Source organism: Heptranchias perlo, chromosome 35 (assembly GCF_035084215.1).
Source record: "Heptranchias perlo isolate sHepPer1 chromosome 35, sHepPer1.hap1, whole genome shotgun sequence".
NCBI lineage: Eukaryota > Metazoa > Chordata > Chondrichthyes > Hexanchiformes > Hexanchidae > Heptranchias > Heptranchias perlo.
In genome coordinates, this window is record NC_090359.1 from 18,128,676 (window position 1) to 18,145,421 (window position 16,746).

Consider the following 16,746-nt stretch of genomic DNA (forward strand, 5'->3'; position numbering starts at 1 on the left):
ATAAATAAACACAATCATAGCCCATGTACATCGGTTAAACTGAGAGCTCATTGATCAGCCCGGTTAGTGATTTCACTGTTTCTGTCTCTCTCTTTCTCTCAGTGAACTTGCTGGCGATTGTGATCCTGTCCCGTGGAAAGTGCGGTCTCTCCAAATGTATCACTCGCTACCTGGTGGCCATGGCGACGGCGGATCTCCTGGTGATTGCCTGTAATGTGATCTTATATCGGATTGCTCATCTTTATTGGGGGGACACTTTCCTGCTCTACACTCCTGTTTGCAGATTCATTCTCTTCCTGGCTCCTACTGCCACAGACAGTTCTGTTTGGTTAACGGTCGCTTTTACCTTTGATCGTTTTGTAGCCATTAGTTGTCAGAAGCTGAAAACAAAATATTGCACCGAGAAAACTTCACTTGTGATTATCGTGACTTTGAGCGCGCTGTTCGGTTTAAAGAACATTCCCCGGCCCTTCGTGTATAATTCGTATCCGTATGTAACAATTAACAATATACCGTGGGGTTGCCTTGTATCATCACAGTTTTATATTCTACCCACATGGATCGCATTTTCTTGGATTGAACAGCTGTTAACCCCGTTGCTTCCATTCTGTTTGATTTTATTGTTTAATGCTCTCACCGTCAGACGCATTTTAGTGGCCAGTCGGGCCCGAAGGAGCCTCCGGGACCTCAGCAATGGTGAGAATGACAAGGACCCTGAGATGAAGAACCGCAGAAGGTCCATCGTTTTACTTTTTGCCATATCCGGCAGTTTTATCCTGCTCTGGATGACAACGGTCGCACATTTCTTAATTTACCGAATTTCAGGCGGCTTTAACCGCCGATCTTTGTTTAACTATTTCGCAACCTACGAACAAGCGGGAATTATGCTTCAGCTTCTGAGTTCCTGCACGAACACGGCCATTTACACAGTGACCCAGAGTAAGTTCAGAGAGGAGCTGCTGAATGCGATTAAATATCCGTTTACACTAATTGCTAAATTGGTCAAATGAGGAAAACGGTTGAAGTGAAGCAGGAACTGACTCCCAACATCACAACTCAATTCAATATCACAATTATCACCTCAATTTACCAAAGGGACTCAGCATCAGGGCCATCGATATCTCCTTTAAACACATTTGTTGTCAAAAGTTAGATCAAAATTAAATTTAACAGCACCCGACAAAAAATGAGCAAAAGCAACAGACAGTAACATTATCAAAACATGTTCCTGTATTCAGATCATTTTTTAAACACGTCCTCAGGGAGTCTGACCTGAAATGTAATTGTCCGGAGGAAGGGCTGTGAATTAGTGACTGGATATTAGTTTCCACCGGACCGGACTAATAATCGAGCCCCGCCTACAGCATCTGTGGGGTTAATTCTCTCTTTTAACTATTTCTGGGCCCCCTTAAAACATTCCTGTAACTCCGTGTCTGATATTTTAACAGCCGTTGGTCCTCAATAGTCTGGGAATGACTGGTGTTGATCACAGTGAAGGAATGTTTCCACATTCAGTCGCTGTTTTTTTAAGGGGCACAACTAATTAAACCCAAATCATACAAAGAAGGACAAAAGAAACTTATTTAATGAAATCATTAAGTTGTTGCTGATGTCGACTGTACGGTCCAGCCCCTGCGGTGCCCACTGGTCGCGGAAAGCCTCCAGCGACCGGCAGACACCGAGTGCTCCTTCTCCAGGGCCACCCGGGGCGGACAAGGCCACGGAAGAGAGGCCGGCAGTCGGAGCTACCACCCCCTCGGGCCAGGTCTAACCTGGACCTGTGGATGGCCACTTTGGCCAGGCCCAGGAGGAGATGGGACTGAAGCACAGCCAGAAGTTGAGGAGTAGCCCCTTTAAATAGTGGAACAGGGGCTGCAACCTCTCACGCTCCTTGTGGATATGAAACACGGACGCATCCAGGCCACAGAAGGTCTGTTGCTGTTTTAAAACGGCCGTTTAGCCTGATATTTTTTTTTAAAAGACTTATGACTCAGTTAGAATAGTCGATAGAGGAATTTAACAGGAGTAGATGAAGTTTCCGTCAGTCAGAAGGGATTAACAGAGAGTAAAGCCGGGTTAGCTGGAGGCACTGCCGCAGAAGGAGAACTGAGGAATGAGGGAATGCACAGAAGGCCAGTGTTGGAGGATCAAAGTGTGTGGGACTTGGAGATGGAGGCGTTTGCAGAGGTCGGACAGGCAAACCTTGGAGGGACTTATAGGGAATGTGTTGAGGGTCAGGAAACCAATGGAAGTCAATGAGATCTGATCAGTGGAGCAATGGGAGGGCGGGGTATGGGGATCGGCAGGGAGGTGATCGAAGAGGAGGAGTCCAGAGATAATGCTCAAAGGAAGAGATGTTGACAAAGCAGGAAGGGGTGAGGCCAATGTGTGTTTGGAAGAAATCCACGGCAACACCACAGAGGTTAGGGGGAGAAGGTGAATTGTACAGACAGGCAGTGAGGATTCAGAAAGTACCTTGTATGACAGTGTTACCACTCATCAGACAAGTTTCAGTCAGAAAGAGAAAGAGAAACGAAAAGGGGAAAACACGATATACAGGGTCAGGGACACACACAGAGAGACAGGGTCAGGGACACGGGGACACAGGGTCAGGGACACAGGGTCAGGGACACAAGGTCAGACACACAGGGATACAGGGACATGGGGTCAGGGACACAGGGTCAGACACACAGGGATACAGGGACATGGGGTCAGGGACACAAGGTCAGACACACAGGGATACAGGGACATGGGGTCAGGGACACAGGGTCAGACACACAGGGATACAGGGACATGGGGTCAGGGACACAGGGTCAGACACACAGGGATACAGGGACATGGGGTCAGGGACACAAGGTCAGACACACAGGGATACAGGGACATGGGGTCAGGGACACAAGGTCAGACACACAGGGATACAGGGACATGGGGTCAGGGACACAAGGTCAGACACACAGGGATACAGGGACATGGGGTCAGGGACACAGGGTCAGACACACAGGGATACAGGGACATGGGGTCAGGAACACAGGGTCAGACACACAGGGATACAGGGATATGGGGTCAGGGACACAGGGTCAGACACACAGGGATACAGGGATATGGGGTCAGGGACACAGGGATACAGGGATATGGGGTCAGGGACACAGGGTCAGACACACAGGGATACAGGGACATGGGGTCAGGGACACAAGGTCAGACACACAGGGATACAGGGACATGGGGTCAGGGACACAAGGTCTGACACACAGGGATACAGGGACATGGGGTCAGGGACACAGGGTCAGACACACAGGGATACAGGGACATGGGGTCAGGGACACAAGGTCAGACACACAGGGATACAGGGACATGGGGTCAGGGACACAGGGTCAGACACACAGGGATACAGGGACATGGGGTCAGGAACACAGGGTCAGACACACAGGGATACAGGGATATGGGGTCAGGGACACAGGGTCAGACACACAGGGATACAGGGATATGGGGTCAGGGACACAGGGTCAGACACACAGGGATACAGGGATATGGGGTCAGGGACACAGGGTCAGACACACAGGGATACAGGGACATGGGGTCAGGAACACAGGGTCAGACACACAGGGATACAGGGACATGGGGTCAGGGACACAAGGTCAGACACACAGGGATACAGGGACATGGGGTCAGGGACACAGGGTCAGACACACAGGGATACAGGGACATGGGGTCAGGGACACAAGGTCAGACACACAGGGATACAGGGACATGGGGTCAGGGACACAAGGTCAGACACACAGGGATACAGGGACATGGGGTCAGGGACACAAGGTCAGACACACAGGGATACAGGGACATGGGGTCAGGGACACAGGGTCAGACACACAGGGATACAGGGACATGGGGTCAGGAACACAGGGTCAGACACACAGGGATACAGGGATATGGGGTCAGGGACACAGGGTCAGACACACAGGGATACAGGGATATGGGGTCAGGGACACAGGGTCAGACACACAGGGATACAGGGATATGGGGTCAGGGACACAGGGTCAGACACACAGGGATACAGGGACATGGGGTCAGGGACACAAGGTCAGACACACAGGGATACAGGGACATGGGGTCAGGGACACAAGGTCTGACACACAGGGATACAGGGACATGGGGTCAGGGACACAGGGTCAGACACACAGGGATACAGGGACATGGGGTCAGGGACACAAGGTCAGACACACAGGGATACAGGGACATGGGGTCAGGGACACAGGGTCAGACACACAGGGATACAGGGACATGGGGTCAGGAACACAGGGTCAGACACACAGGGATACAGGGATATGGGGTCAGGGACACAGGGTCAGACACACAGGGATACAGGGATATGGGGTCAGGGACACAGGGTCAGACACACAGGGATACAGGGATATGGGGTCAGGGACACAGGGTCAGACACACAGGGATACAGGGACATGGGGTCAGGAACACAGGGTCAGACACACAGGGATACAGGGACATGGGGTCAGGGACACAGGGTCAGACACACAGGGATACAGGGTCAGGGACACAGGGTCAGACACACAGGGTCAGTGACACAGAGTCGGACACAGAGTCAGACACACAGGGATACAGAGTCAGACACACAGGGATACAGAGTCAGACACACAGGGATACAGGGTCAGACACACAGGGATACAGAGTCAGACACAGAGGGATACAGAGTCAGACACACAGGGATACAGAGTCAGACACACAGGGATACAGAGTCAGACACACAGGGATACAGAGTCAGACACAGAGGGATACAGAGTCAGACACACAGGGATACAGAGTCAGACACACAGGGATACAGAGTCAGACACAGAGGGATACAGAGTCAGACACACAGGGATACAGAGTCAGACACAGATGTAAAAAAATAAACAAGGCTGTAGTTAGCTCAGTTCCTGTGGACAGCAGCTTGCACACTGGGCGTTATCACTGATCTATGAATAACCCTGTTAGTTACTACATGACGAACTTCAGGAGTTTGTTGGATCCCTTTTGTACAATGTGTGACTTTGCCAGTAAGGGGTTGGACTGTGTAAGAAATCTCCATGTGCTGTGTTAATAAAACTCTGGTCCTGGTGTCACTGGGGACCTGCTCTCTCTTTACTGTAAGAAATCTCCATTAAATGAATAATCTGTGAATCCAAATAGCTGAGATCATCTTAAAGAATGGCTGACCTGCAGCATGAACACAGCTGTCCGTGAGCCTGTCTCTGTCTCCCACCTTCTCATTTGCTTCTCTCTTTTTCTCTCTCTCTCTGACACGGTCTGCACCTGTCTTCATCCCTCCTTGTCTCTCTCTATCTCCCATTGCCTATCTCACTATTCCTGTTGCCCTGCTTATTTGCCTCCAACTCCTTGCACACTAGTGTATCTCTCTTCCTCCCTGTCCCTTTCACTCGATCCGCACCCCTCCCGACCTTGCTCCCCATCTCCCATTCTCTCCCAACCGAGTTCTCACCTCTGAGTCCACCTCACTGTTTCCCTACCCCTCACTCTCTCACTTCCTTTTCGTCCCTCTCTATCATCCCCATCAATCGCTCTTTACCCTCTCTCTTCCCTCCCACTCTGTCCCTATCCACTTTCTCTCTGTGCCTGGCCCTGTTCTCTGCAATTTTGCTGACCCATTTTCTACATAATCCCCACATTTTGCCCCGTTCCTAGATCTCTCTGTCTGCCGTCCATCCCTCTCTATTTAAGTCGCTCCCTTTCTTTTTCCACCCTCCCTCTCTCTGACTTTCCTTTTCTCTGTCTCTCCACATCCCTCCCTCTCCCTACCCATCTCTCTCTCTATATATTCCATTTCTCTGCCTTTAACTGCAGCTGCCACCTATTTGTTCACTGCACTCCATGGCTGATGTTCGGAGATTATGTTTTCAGGCCGGTGATACATCACACAAGTTGCTCAGTTTCTGTTAAACTTTGTGGAACAGTCAGTTCCAGACTCCAGACCTCATTACAGCCTTGGTCCAAACATGGACAAAAGAGCTGAATTCCAGAGCTGAGGTGAGAGCGACTGCCCTTGACATCAAGGCAGCATTTGACCGAGTGTGGCACCAAGGAGCCCTCGTAAAATTGAAGTCAATGGGAATCAGGGGGAAAAATCTCCAGTGGCTGGAGTCATACCTAGCACAAAGGAAGATGGTAGTGGTTGTTGGAGGCCAATCATCTCAGCCCCAGGACATTGCTGCAGGAGGTCCTCAGGGCAGTGTCCTAGGCCCAACCATCTTCAGCTGCTTCATCAATGACCTTCCCTCCATCATAAGGTCAGAAATGGGGATGTTCGCTGATGATTGCACAGTGTTCAGTTCCATTCGCAACCCCTCAAATAATGAAGCAGTCCGAGCCCGCATGCAGCAAGACCTGGATAACATCCAGGCTTGGGCTCATAAGCGGCAAGTAACATTTGCGCCAGACAAGTGCCAGGCAATGACCATCTCCAACAAGTGAGAGTCTAACCACCTCCCTTTGACATTCAACGGCATTATCAACGCCGAATCCCTCACCATCAACATCCTGGGGTCACCATTGACCAGAAACTTAACTGGACCAGCCATATAAATACTGTGGCTACAATAGCAGGTCAGAGGCTGGTTATTCTGCAGCGAGTGACTCACCTCCTGACTCCCCAAAGCTTTTCCACCATCTACAAGGCACAAGTCAGGAGTGTGATGGAATACTCTCCACTTGCCTGGATGAGTGCAGCTCCAACAACACTCAAGAAGCTCGACACCATCCAGGTCAAAGCAGCCCGCTTGATTGGCACCCCATCCACCAACCTAAACATTCATTCCCTTCACCACCGGCGCACTGTGGCTGCAGTGTGTACCATCCACAGGATGCACTGCAGCAACTCGCCAAGGCTTCTTCGACAGCACCTCCCAAACCCGCGAAGGACAAGAGCAGCAGGCACATGGGAACACCACCTGCACGTTCCCCTCCAAGTCACACACCATCCCGGCTTGGAAATATATCGCCGTTCCTTCATCGTCGCTGGGTCAAAATCCTGGAACACCCTTCCTAACAGCACTGTGGGAGAACCTTCACCACACGGACTGCAGCGGTTCAAGAAGGCGGCTCACCACCACCTTCTCAAGGGCAATTAGGGATGGGCAATAAATGCTGGCCTCGCCAGTGATGCCCACATCCCATGAACGAATTTAAAAAAAGTTGCAATTGTACTCGCAGGGCCTGGGTTCATTATTTATGAACTAAGCAAAGATATGCTGTGCATATTAGAACATTAAGTGAATGAAGTTTTGTTACTATTATTATTAATTCTAAGGAAGGTGATGCGGCCCCAACTCCCCAATAGCACCGACATTTTCACCAGTTTGACACTGATTCACTTTTAACACCAGCCATGCTGCAGCCTATCTTACATAGAATGTACGGCACAGAAATAGGCCATTCCCCACAACAGGTCTATGCCAGTGTTTCTGCTCCACACAAGCCCCCTCCCTCCCTGCTTCATCTAACCCTATCAGCATATCCTTCTATTCCTTTCTCCCACATGTGTTTGTCTAGTTTCTCCTTAAAAACATCTACGCTATTTGCCTCAACTACTCCTTGTGGTAGCGAGTTCCACATTCTAATCACTCTCTGGCTAAAGAAGTTTCTCTTGAATTCGCTATTGGATTTATGAGTGACTATCTTATATTTATGGCCCCTAGTTCTGGACTCCCTCACAAGTGGAAACATCTTTTCTACGTCTACCCTATCAAACCCTTTCATAATCTTAAAGACCTCTATCAGGTCACCCCTCAGTCTTCTCTCTTCGAGAGAAAAGAGCCCCAGCCTGTTCAATCTCTCCTGACAGGTATAACCTCTCAGTTCTGGTATCATCCTAATAAATCTTTTTTGCACCTTCTCCAGTGCCTCTATATCCTTTTTATAATATGGAGACCAGAACTGTGCTCAGTGCTCCAAGTGTGGTCTAACCAAGGTTCTGCACAAGTTTAACATGACTTCTCTGCTTTTCAATTCTATCCCTCTAGAAATGAACCCCGGTGCCTTGTTTGCTTTTTTAATGGCCGTATTAACCTGTGTCGCTACTTTTAGTGATTTGTGTATCTGTACCCCTAGACGCCTCTGCTCCTCTATCCCATTATTGAAGCAGTGGCCCACTTATTCTTCATACCAAAATATAAAACCTCACACTTATCTATATTGAAATTAATTTGCCAATTACATGCCCATTCTGCAAATTTATTGATATCTTCCTGTATTTTGTTGCAGTCCTCCTCAGTATTAACTATACCCCTCAATTTGGAATCATCTGCAAATTTTGAATTTGTACTTCCAATTCCCGAGTCCAAATCGTTCATGCAAATATTGAACAACAGTGTTCCCAGCACCAATCCCTGTGGAACACCACTTCCCACCTTTTGCCAGTCTGAGTAACTACCATTAACCCCTACTCTCTGTTTTCTGTTTTGTACCCAGCTTGCTATTAATTCTGCTCTTTGTCCCCTGACTCCACCTGCTCTGATCTTATCTGAGTGAGATCATTAATTAAATACAATTTTTGCAGTGGGCCCATTCCCAGTAAGTAATGGATTGATGCTGCCCAGACTGTTTAATGTGGGATCCTTACAAGCAGCAGGTAGAACAGATTTACCTCCTGTCAGTGTGGGCTGTATTCGAACACAGGCATTAGAGGCTGAAATTACCAATATCCAGCCCACAGGAACCCTCAGACGCCTCCATAAGAACAGAAACTCACACAGTAATAGTATAAAATACAACAAGAGAAATGGATCGTGTGTCACAACAAACTATTGGGGCACAGAACTATGTGTCGTGGATACAACATTAACAATCCTTAGTGTTCGATTGGAAGGATTTCCCCATTGTGTGGCGATATCACGAGCAGTTCCATGTTCTTTGGGAACTGGACCGACCGATCCTTTGTCCCCTTCACCGTCAGGTCGGATTATATGAAGGTGCTGGGGATTTGGTTCGGGGGGGCTGGAGCGTGCGCCAAAAACTGGGAGGAGCGTATTGCCAAGGTCAAGCAGAAACTGGGACTGTGGGATCAACGATCCCTCTCGATCGTGGGCAAGAACCTGGTCATCAGGTGCGAGGTGCTCTCGGTGTTGCTGTACGTGGCGCAGGTCTGGCCCATACCTCGCTCCTGCGCCGCAACAGTCACCCGAGCCATCTTCCACTTTGTCTGGAGATCAAAAATGGACCGTGTCCGCAGGGACACGATGTACAAATCTCCGGAGAAAGGGGGGAAAGGCGTGCCCAACGTGGCCCTCATCCTGACGGCCACCTTTGCGTGCGGCTGCATCAAGCTGTGCATAGACCCTCGGTACGCAAACACAAAGTGTCACTACGTGCTGAGGTTCTATCTGTCCCCGGTATTGCGAAGGATGGGCCTGGCCACGCTGCCACGGAACACTCCGTCCAGTTGGACCGTTCCGCCCCACCTGTCCTTTGTCGAAAAATCATGCAAAAAAACACCTTTGACCACAAGGCGATCAGTAAGTGGTCCGCACGTAACGTCCTCGAGACCCTGCGGGAAAAGGAGATGGTGGATCCTGTCGGTTGGTTCCCCGAGCAGACTGTCAATGTCATTTGGCAGAACGCCTCATCGCCAGAGCTTTCAAACAAGCACCAAGACCTAGCTTGGCTGGTGGTGAGAAGGGCCCTTCCCGTCAGATCCTTCATGCACTCCCGGACTCTCAGCGCAACCGCGAGCTGTCCCCGAGGAGGCTGCGGTGGAGACGAGACCGTCACCCATCTCCTTATGGAATGTACCTTTGCAAAGAAGGTCTGGAGAGAGATGCAGTGGTATCTGTCCAGGTTCGTCCCGAGCAGTTCCGTAACACAGGACTCTGTGCTCTACGGGCCGTTCCCGGGGACGCACACCAAGACGGACATCAACTGCTGCTGGAAGACCATCAACTCGGTGAACGACGCCCTTTGGTCTGCCCGAAACTTGCTGGTCTTCCAGTGCAAGGAGCTGTCCTCGACCGAGTGTTGCAGACTGGCACATTCCAAGGTCCAGGACTACATGCTCAGGGACGCACTGAGGACGGGTGCGGCCACCGCAAAGGCTCTGTGGGGAAAGGCAACCGTTTAGAGACTTCCCGCCATTGTATACCGAGGGGCTGCAATCAGGGAAAAACCCCCTCGGGCAGAATGTAAACTTCAAATTGATGTAATGTACCTGTGATGAATCTGTAATGTACCTGTAATGAATCTGTAATCAATAATCTGTATTGAGTGTAATGCAATGAGGCATCCGAGAGTGTCATAAACTGTAATTATGTACGATGTGTAACTGTATCGTTGGAATCATATTTGAACTGTCCTTTATGTATCTTGCAAATTGTATAATCTGTATTGTGTATGTTTGGAATGTGATATAACAAATGTATTGTATGTATTGTTATAAATTTTATGAATAAAGTATATTTTTTGAGAAAACAAATGTGGAATAAATCCTCAATTAAAGCTGTGAAGATTAACTAGATAAATATTGAGGTGGGAATGATATTGAAGATTTCCAAACTGGACCTGAAACCTAAACTGACCAGAATTACAAAGTGACCCAGAACCCCAATCTCCTGTAGACACTTGCACGACAAGGCAAACACACAATGTTACAATCTAAAACTGACACTGAAACAAAAATTGTCCTAAATCCCCAAACTAACCCTTAATCAGACGCTCAACCATTTCCCCAACTGAAGCAGAACCAGAGCAAGTCACGAACCTAAACTTAACCAGAACCCAACAATGACTCTGAACAAAACAAGCAACAACTCTCAATCTGATCCTCAAACCTAAACAACATGGTGCCCAACACTGGAAGACCCTAAACTCACATACAAACCTCAAATAAACCAGGAACTGTAAAATGACCCAGAGACACAAACCCTACCTGAACCCAAACTAAACTGAACTGAACATGAATGACCAAACTTCTGAACAACCTCAACTTGATCTGGAACTTAAAAGTGCCCTGGAATCCTGAACATACACAGAACTCTCTATGAACAAGAGCCCTTTGCCCTTCTTGAGACCCTCTGATCCAAAGTACTTTAGAGACCAAAAACACTAAGCTGCACAAAACCCTAAATCAGCTCACGAACCCCGAGTGACCCAGAAACTTAAACTGATCCAGAATCCCAAAAGCGACCAAGTACCCTAAACTGACCATCAACGGAATACTGAGTCAGAACCTTAAAATGACCCAGGATCTTACACTCAACATAACTACAAAGTAACCCACAATTCAAACTCACATTAAGTACCAAATGAAAATGTAAATTGAAATGACTGGATACCCTAAACATCCCAAAACCCAGTGACCCGGAGCCCTAAATCGACATAAAACCCTAAACCTGTACAGAAACATAAACTGACCCAGACCCTCATACTGACACTTTCCGTGACCTAAATTGTTAAAGCTCCAAAGGAACCCGAGTCAATCCAAGAGCTCCGGCCCTCTGGATTCCCCTGGAACACTGAACCAAAGCAAAACTGCAACCAACTCAGAATCACAGGCTGATCTAAACCCTAAACTGATCCATTATCCTAAACAGACTCAGAATGTTAAAATACGGCAAACCCGAAACAGACCCGAAACACCAAGCAGACCTGGAAACCCGACCTGGCCCAGAACCCCAGCTGACTCCACTGGTTCACTTGTTAGTTCTGTAGTTTGTTTCAGGCTCTTCTGCTGTTTTTAGGTATGATGTAATGTTAGGGGTCATTGAGATCAGTCTGTGAGGATCAGTCTTTGCCGGGGTCCTGTGGAATATTTTGCAGTGCTGGGTGTTTTTGGATGCGTGGAGAATGTTAGTCTTGAGGGTCCTGAGTTAATTGGAGCTCTTATGGTTAGTTTGTGTGGAGTATGTTACAACCAGATACTGAGCCAGAAACCCAAAACAACACAGAATCTCAAATTGACCAAACTAACCCAGAATATAAAACTGAACTGGGACCCTGAACCAATCCCAATTCTAAAGTGACCAACTCATGTAAAATGAATTATAAACATTAGGAAAAGCCAAGAACCCAAATTTGTGTTGAAACTCAAAACAAGCACAGAATCCAAGATTGAACCAAAGTCTTACACTGATTCATAAGCCTAAAAATATTCAATGCATGAAACATATCTCGAACCCAGAATTAACCCACATGACGAGGCTGACACCGAAGGCTGAGCGTCAGGGATTTCTACAATCCCAGTGTTGGCATCAGTCTGGGCGTGTTGAGTCATCAGAGATCGTTGTCTATGTTTGTTGTTCTGTGTCAGTTTGTGGGTGTTGTGGTTTGGGGTTTCTCTGCTCAGTATTGGGGTAATGTGCACTGTTTCAGGTCCGTTTACAGATGCTGTGGTTTGCTGTGACAGGGCAGTTATCATTTTGCAGGAAAATGTACTAGTTTGATGAGATTAGGTTAAGGTGCTGGACTAACTTGAGGTGCTAGGTTAACTTGAAGTGTTGGATTAGTTTGGAGGTTGTATTATTTTGAAGTATTTGGTTATTTTGAGGTTCTGGGCTGGTCTGAGGTGTTGTTTTTGCTTGAGGTATTAGATTATGTTGAGGTGCTGGATTACTTAGGGCGGCAGCTTTAGTTTTTTTTTATTCGTTCATGGGATGTGGGCATTTCTGGCAAGGCCGGCATTTATTGCCCATCCCTAATTGCCCTTGAGAAGGTGGTGGTGAGCCGCCTTCTTGAACCGCTGCAGTCCGTGTGGTGAAGGTTCTCCCACAGTGCTGTTAGATAGGGAGTTCCAGGATTTTGACCCAGCGACGATGAAGGAATGGCGATATATTTCCAAGTCTGTCATTTCCGAACACAGTCCCCTGCGTCCTGGGTATTCAAAAGACCTTTCGCTCATGGCCCAAACTTCTATAATCGTTAATTTTTTTGCCACTGACGCTCTTGTCATTTCTGCTCTATTCTTTTCAATCGCACGCTTCAACTGACATTTTGGCTGCATTTGCTGACACCACTGTGGTGCAAATAAACGAGAAGTGCATTCTCACCACCAGGAAGTGTGAGGACAATACTCACCCAACACTTTGCTTGGAATGGGTAATTTGATCCAGTGTGCTTTAGACTTATCCAAGTTCTTTGCAATGTGTAATTTGATCCAGTCATTATCAGGTGGGCTACAGAGTTCAGACAAGGCACACTGCTAACATTACCAATTTCAGAGAATGGAGAGCGCTAACCGTCTGGGGTTCAGAGAACGCACAGGGTTAACACTCTGGAGTTCAGAGAATGCACAGCGCTAACACTCTGGAGTTCAGAGAATGCACAGCGCTAACACTCTGGAGTTCAGAGAATGCACAGCATTAACACTCTGGAGTTCAGAGAATGCACAGCATTAACACACTGGAGTTCAGAGAACGCACAGCGCTAACACTCAGGAGTTCAGAGAACGCACAGCACTAACACTCTGGAGTTCAGAGAACGCACAGCGTTAACACTCTGGAGTTCAGAGAATGCACAGCATTAACACACTGGAGTTCAGAGAATGCACAGCATTAACACTCTGGAGTTCAGAGAACGCACAGCGCTAACACTCTGGAGTTCAGAGAATGCACAGCGCTAACACTCTGGAGTTCAGAGAATGCACAGCATTAACACACTGGAGTTCAGAGAATGCACAGCATTAACACACTGGAGTTCAGAGAATGCACAGCGCTAACACTCTGGAGTTCAGAGAATGCACAGCATTAACACACTGGAGTTCAGAGAATGCACAGCGCTAACACTCTGGAGTTCAGAGAATGCACAGCATTAACACACTGGAGTTCAGAGAATGCACAGCGCTAACACTCAGGAGTTCAGAGAACGCACAGCACTAACACTCTGGAGTTCAGAGAATGCACAGCATTAACACACTGGAGTTCAGAGAACGCACAGCGCTAACACTCTGGAGTTCAGAGAATGCACAGCATTAACACACTGGAGTTCAGAGAACGCACAGCGTTAACACACTGGAGTTCAGAGAACGCACAGCGTTAACACTACTAAGTTTAGAGAACGCACAATGCTCACACTACCGAGTTCAGAGAACGCACAGCACTAACATTACCGAGTTCCAACAATGCATAGCACTTACACTACCAAGTTCAGAGAACGCACAGCGCTGACACTGTCCAAGTGCTAATATTGGAGGTGATAATGTGCAGTGCTAACACACAGATGCTCATTGCAAGCCTGTCTAGTCTGCGGATAGGAACAAGGCATGATATCGTTTTTCTCTTCTTTGTGAGGAGGGAGCTCTCCTGAAATCTGTTAAATTTGCCCCAACTGTCACTGCTCAGTATGGACACACACCTGCATTGAGACAATATCTAAGGCAGAATTTGTAGCAAGGTGGAAATAAATCGTCCTGAGTTCTTGTGAATTCCAGGCACAATCATTCAGAAAGCCTTAACATGGCAACAATAACAAGTTGCATTTATATAGTGCCTTTAACTTAGGAAGCCGTCTCAAGGAGTATAATCAGACAAAAATGGACACCGAGCCAAAGAAGGAGATATTTGGATGGATGACTAAAAACTTGGTTTAAGGGCTAGGTTTTAAGGTGCGTCTAGAGGACTAGAACACAAGGGGGTAGAAGTTATGCTACAGCTATACAAAGACCTGGTTAGACCACACCTGGAGTATTGTGTACAGTTTTGGGCATCGCACCATAGGAAGGATATATTGGCCTTGGAGGGAGTGCAGCGTAGATTTACAAGAATGATTCCTGGACTCCAAGGGTTAAATTACGAGGAGAGATTACACAAACTAGGGTTGTATTCCCTGGAATTTAGAAGATTAAGAGGTGATTTGATCGAAGTTTTCAGGATATAACTGATAGGGTAGATAGTGAGGAACTATTTCCACTGGTTTCTATGAGTTTATGACTAGGGGACATAGCCTAAGAATTAGAGTCAGGACTTTCAGGAGTGAAGTTAGAAAACACATCTACACCCAAAGGGTGGTAGAAGTTTGGAACTCTCTTCCACAAACGACAGTTGATGCTAGCTCAATTGCTAATTTTAAATCTGAGATCGATAGATTTTTGTGAACCAAGGGTATTACGGGATATGGGGCCTAGGCGGGTACTTGGAGTTAGGTCACAGATCAGCCATGATCTGATCGAATGGCGGAACAGGCTCGAGGGGCTAAATGGCCTCCTCCTGTTCCTATGTTCCTATGAAATATAACCGGCTCTCTGAGGCTGAATTTGGCAAATCCACAGCATTGGCTATTTTACATAACTTGAGCTGTGAGGATTTTTTAATGCGGCGCATTTTGTTCAACGAGAACGGGTGGGGGTGAAGCCTTTGGAAGCCACGTCACAACTGAGCCCTAGCATTAGCGCAGGCTCAGTGACGTCATCGGGTGTCCCAACACATGCTCGGTGACGTCATCCGATGACACCTCCCACCCCGGCAGATGAGCAGGATGATGTCATGGTCATCCAAAAACCCCATCCACCACCCTAAACATTCACTCCCTTCACCACCGGCGCACTGTGGCTGCAGTGTGTACCATCCACAGGATGCACTGCAGCAACTCGCCAAGGCTTCTTCGACAGCACCTCCCAAACCCGCGACCTCTACCACCTAGAAGGACAAGAGCATCAGGCACATGGGAACAACACCACCTGCACGTTCCCCTCCAAGTCACACACCATCCCGACTTGGAAATATATCAGCCGTTCCTTCATCGTCGCTGGGTCAAAATCCTGGATCTCCCTTCCTAACAGCACTGTGGGAGAACCTTCACCACATGGACTGCAGCGGTTCAAGAAGGCGGCTCACCACCACCTTCTCAAGGGCAATTAGGGATGGGCAATAAATGCCGGCCTCGCCAGCGACGCCCACATCCCGTGAACGCTGTCATTAACCACTCTGGGAGAGAGCTGCGGTGACTGGGTGGCTCACGAATTGTTTTATTGTTTTCAGGTTTATTGGCTAGAAAGTCGGCGTGGGGAGGAGGTGTAACGTTTTCCATTAGGAAGTGATTAGTGATTGGATAGGGCCTGTTTTCGGGCGGGAGTAGCACGATCCGCTATTACCCCGCGCCCAGGACAAGATTCTTGTCAGACCTGAGGACTGACCTGCAATCTCCATTGGAAATCAGCGTTGAACGAGGATTCCATGCAATTCACATTTTCCACCAGCAGAGGGAGCACCAATCTCTTAAAGGCAGGCTGTCTGGCAGAAATCTCTTAAAGGTAGCTGGTACCTGTTATTTGCTGAATATAGCAGCCTGCTGTCTGCACGGAGTCTGAACGGAGATCAGACATCGCACATGTAAAGCACAGATGCAGGTCCCATCCCTATTTTAACCCTATGACGAGTTATATTAAAACATTGAATAAAGGTTGTGCAACACTAAATCCCACACCCTCCACTCTGCATGCCAGACCTCACCAATCTGCCGATCCGAGAGTCCGTGCACCAAAGTTCTCTGCTGATGCACTAGAGGCCTTGGTGCAAGAGATGGACAGAAAGAGGGACATCCTATATTCGCAGGGTCGGGGGGTAGGGGGGAGCACGAGGCCCTCCAGGCATACACCCAAAAGGCAATAGGGGATGAAGTCATTGCCAGGCACACAGCATTATGAACATGGATGCAGTACAGGAAGAAGTTCAATGCTTTGACATGAGTGGTCAAGGTGAGTGAGGTCAACTGTCAAGTGGTGTCTCCTACCAACCACACCACTAGCCACATCCACTCCTCCAT